Source organism: Chinchilla lanigera, unplaced genomic scaffold, assembly GCF_000276665.1.
Source record: "Chinchilla lanigera isolate Chin_1 unplaced genomic scaffold, ChiLan1.0 scaffold00092, whole genome shotgun sequence".
Taxonomy (NCBI): domain Eukaryota; kingdom Metazoa; phylum Chordata; class Mammalia; order Rodentia; family Chinchillidae; genus Chinchilla; species Chinchilla lanigera.
In genome coordinates this window covers 2,932,014-2,936,813 of record NW_004955493.1, presented here as the reverse complement: position 1 = coordinate 2,936,813, position 4,800 = coordinate 2,932,014, and the positions used below count along the sequence as shown (strand labels likewise).

Genomic DNA, 4,800 nt, shown 5'->3' with positions numbered 1-4,800 from the left:
TTTGGCACATAGTAGGTGCTCAGTAAGGGACATGTATTATGACGATCCACTAAACTAAGCTAATTAATGGAATACACCGCTCGCAGGCATACAAGAAGTGTGTGAATGAATCCCTGGCTTCTGGGTCACTGCTCTGAATGCTCATCATGAATAAATATGTCGGTGAAAGTAACTTTCTTTATCGAAAACTTTGCCTCTTTCAGATTGAAAGCACACATTTGGCTTAGACAATCGAAATGTCGGAAGAAACAAAGTTGACAAGTACTCATGCTATTTTGTAAAGGTGTTTTCCCCTTTTCTGGCAATCTGGTTAGTATTCTCTGTTCAGGGTAAGCACCTTCCCTGTCAGGGCTAGCGCATAAGGCTCATTTCCCTGGGAGAGATAGAGATAAACACCTGCTGGAACAAAGAAGGTCCCTGGAGAGAGAAGAAAGTGACTGCAACAGGAGCTCGGAAGAGAGAGGATGCAGAGGTAGAAAATGACCTCCTTTTTGGTCCAGAGTTCTGGATGTCAGAGTAGAGAAAAAGAAGGACAGGAGGTCAGATAAATGTGTCCTTTCTCCTCCTGTCTGGATCAAAAGTCCTGTTGGCTGGGGTTGGGGGAGTGTGTTAGAAATAACTAGAGGCATTTGGGGGGAAATAACAGGGCAATGGGGTTTGAGATTCCATCCCCGTAAAGGACTCTGGGGCACCGACGTACGGTGCCTGCACTGGAAGAGTGCTGTGGTGTAGTGTGCTGGGGGCGTGAGTCAGTCAGTCTCCCCGTGCCTGTGAAATACGCCAGCACGCCCTTCCGCCGTCGTCGAGATGAAGTCAAGGGTGCTGCCTACCTTTTCGTTACACGGCAAAAGTGATTCTGCAATCAAGAGCTGCAGGAGTAGTTGCCCGATCCAGGGTGGTTGAGCGGGTATCACGGTCAAGTCCCAGAGAGACCCACAGCGTCAGCAAATGCTAAGGTGGCATCTGCCCAGTACAAGGTGCTGGCACAGCTGCCCAGGAGACAGCCGGGGTGGCGAGCTGATCATGAGCTGTACCCGCTGTGCCAGTCGGCAGCACAGGCTGGGAAGAGGCTCAGGGATCAGCTAGGGCTGAAGTCGTCACTGCGGCAGGGATTGCAGAACAAGGACACAGGGAATGAGGGGCACAAGAACCAGTCCCCGGCATCAGCTGTCCTACGCTCCTTGACACCACCCTGCCAAGGAAAAGGAGGAACCAAGCTTCAAAAAGAGAGAGAGGGCCCAGGTAGCGGATTTGAGTCTTGCACTGGGTTAAACATCTATGCGTCAGAAGCTGAAGCACAAGGATTTCAAGTTTGAACCCAGTCTGGGCAACTTAGAGAGACCTTGTCTCAAAATTTAAAAAATTTTTAAAAGGCTAGAGATACAACTCAGTGACAGAGTGCCCTAGAATTTCATCCCCAGTACCGAGAAAAGAAAAAAATAATTATCCTCAGGAAATAGAAACAGCCACGAGTTTTGAACTACAAGTGACCAAGTTGCTTTAATTGGAAGTTAAGATTTTTCTGCCTCTGCCGTCAGTGAAATAGGAGCTCATGGGCCAGGTATTTATAGACAAATGAGAAAACCGTGTTCCGCACTCACCGTTGTAGTATGCAGCAGATACCGTTGGCCGCTCTGATCTTAGAAGTTCTTTTTCTTTCTCTGGAGTCAATCGTTCATGGAGAACAGTTCCATCCTACGTGAGCCAGAAGCAAATACATAGACTGTCCCTGACTAATGATGCTTTGAGGTAGGAGTTTTTGACTTCCCAGGGGAGCAAAAGCAATGTGCAGTCAGCAAGAAGCATACCTTGAACTGTGACCTCTTCTTGGGACAGAGGTATGGGGTGCAGTTCTTTCTTCTGATGCTGGCCAGTGGCCGTGAGCACTCTCCTCAACCACGTGATCACGAGGGAAACAACCATCGCTAAGCTACAGGTAAGTGTACTAAGTACATTTCCACCTAATGACATTTTCAGTTTATGATGGGTTTATCAGGACATAATCCTGTAAGTCGAGGAGCACCTGTGCTAATTGGTTCAGCGTGATCACTGCACCCCATTCTCTTGTCAGTGGTTGACGTGGGCAAGAGATTGTGTGACACTGGGACAACTACGGAGGGACATCTGGGATGATTTTCCTCATGGGAAAGAAGAGGCACATGGGGAAGAAATAATCTCTATTCTGATGTGGGCGAAGACTGAAACTGTGGTTGATAGTTGATAACTTGATTTTTTTTTTGTCTTTTTGAGGCAGGGTCTCACTGTGCAGTTCAGGCTGGCCTTGAGCTCACTTTGTAGCCCAGGCTGGTCTCGAACTCACAACGATCCTCCTGCCTCAGCCTCCCAAGTGCTGGGATTACAGGTGTGTATCACCACGCCCAGTGATAATTTGAATCATGAGTGGAATTTGCTGAAAATTATCAGGGACGATAGAAGACTCTGGAACTCTTGCTGATGCTGTTGGACTGCCAGCCTGACAATCCTGTCTCCACTCTTCAGTTATGTGAGAGAGGTTAATTTTCTAATTTAAGTCTACCTGCAGTCAAAAGCCATCCTAAGGGAAGCAGAGCATTAGGTAAAACTTCAGCCTTGCTACTGTTGCTTCGTAACTGTGCTCATAGGGTTATAAAAGAGAAATGGTGCTCACAGTCCTTCAGGTTGAAAGACAGTTGGGATTGCTTCCTTCCGGCAAGCTGCATTCCCGGAGCAACGAATGCTTGGGGTGTGACAGCGGCAGCCACTTCACACAAAGCAGCTCACCGATTTGCCTTCAATACCTTCCCTAGGGAAGAAAAGAAGACACACTTGTAAATTCTTCTTGAATGTGAACAAAGAGATCCTATCTCCTTTTCTAAAAAATGTATTATTAAAATGTAAGAAGAATATATTTCGTCTCGAATTGCTTGTTAAGTAAGATGGGAGCAGTTAGACATCAAACCAGCTGCTGTGCTTGGGCTTTAACTGGAATTGCCTTTGCCTTTCCCTCTGCAAGAAAGGAAGTTTTAGAACTTACAAGTATTTCAAGAAGAAATGGATTCTAACTGCTGAGATGACCAGAAATATAAAGCTCACGCTGACTGGAGCTGTGTAATTTGGCTGTCTTTTCAACATGCAGAATTCTCTCTGACTCTAAAATTGCATCCACTTTGGTGAGCTTATCCCCCACCCCCACCCCCCGAATCAAATTACATTTCTAAGAGTTCACATCACACATGCATACTTACTCTGTATGAATTATTTCAGGCTAATTTACCGAAGAGAAAGGCAGAGGGAAGGAAGAAAAAAGGAGAAGATAGAGAACAGGAGGAAAAGAGAGAGAGAGGGGAGAGAGAGAGAGACAGAGGGAGAAGGAGGGAGGGAGGGAAAGACAGAGAAAGGAGGGAGGAAGGGTAGGAGGTGGGGAGAGGAACCAAGTGAGATATATGTTATGTGCAGGACATTCAAGAGTCTCGTGTTTCCTTGCTTTCGATCCCAAGCAGGTCTTCAGTTGTTGGATTTGAAGGACGGCAAGAGTCACTGAAATGTATGTCTAGAGCTAGACGAATCCCACACCATCATTTCAGCCCTTGATATTTAGCTGTAACTCTGTAGGTTCATCTTGACTGCGTTCTTGACTTTGCCTGCCATTGGAGGTTTTCTGTTTGTTTAGGAAATAAATGTTTAGTCATTCAATCATTCTTGGCATACCCAATAAACGGCAATTCAAATTATGAAAAGATAGTAAGCATTTATTGAACACCTGCTGTGTGCAGGTCCTATGTTAGTTGCACAAAAGTGAAGGGGATGCAGTCCCTAAATAAATCCCCATTCTGCCCTGGAAGCACTTATGCTCTAGAATGTAAAGTTAGGAAATTTTAATGGCCGTAGCGAGTGGGAAAATGCTCAAAATACGAATATTCAGGGAAAAACACAGTTAAAACCACAACGCCTTTGGCAGCCCCTCTTCAGGGTGGCCCGCAGTGACCCACCCCCGATGTTCTTGCCTTCCGACACTGCGCCAGGGTTGGCCTGTGTGATCAACAGAATGTGAAGCTATGCTGGCGTGCTGTCCCCACAGGCACTCTGGCGCCATATTGGTTCTCTTTCTTTGTTTCTCTCTCTCCCTGTCTCTCTCTCCCTGTCTCCCTCTTTCTCCCTCTCCCTCTCCCTTCCTCCTCTCTCTCTCAGATCATTTGCACTGAGGGAAACTATCTGTCATGTTACAAGCAGTTGTGCAGAGAGACAGTACTATGAGCCAAGTAGTTGAAGCCTCTGGCCAATAGCCACATCAGTGCGCTGGAAAGCAGACGCTCCAGGCCTGCAAAGCCTTTGGATGACCGCAGTGGGAAAGACGGGCTACAAAGTCAACAGTCCAAGCGAGGTTATTGCTGACCCTGTGTGAGTAGAGCAGAGAAGGTGTCTCTTACAGGCTGAGGAGCTTTTTAATGACCTTTTTCGGTGGGCTTTTGAGGAGGTGGGTCAGAGAAACGGGGGACTTGTGGTGGGCTGAGGCATCCTCTGTTACTCTGTCACCTGCTGACATGTCCTCAGGGGACCACTTGTGACTTGTTTAAGTGTCCTGTGTGACCTACTGGCACATCCTCTATGACCTAATTAAAATGAAACCTGCCTTTCTCTAAGATGGCGCGTGGGCTCACTCAAATTGGCGGTGCCCGTGTCTGAGCTCTGTCAACCACGGTCCTGGCCAATATCTCGACTTTGAGCTCTCAAGAGAGCCATAACCACCCCCATAAACCATTCTTAGGTTCCTCACCCAAAGAACTGTGTGAGGTAATATGTCTGACTTGAAGCCATTAAGTC

The 4,800-nt window shown here is 47.0% G+C and overlaps 1 long non-coding RNA gene across 1 annotated transcript; it reads right to left on the bottom strand.

Annotated features, from left to right (window-relative positions):
* Positions 1–324: 324 nt before the first annotated feature.
* LOC102024349 lies at positions 325–3,333 on the bottom strand. The gene is made up of 4 exons (XR_264077.2): positions 3,225–3,333; positions 2,648–2,782; positions 1,602–1,695; positions 325–1,192 (listed from the first exon to the last, which is right to left on the bottom strand). It is a non-coding gene; the product is annotated as an uncharacterized LOC102024349 (long non-coding RNA).
* Between the last annotated feature and the right edge of the window lie 1,467 nt (positions 3,334–4,800).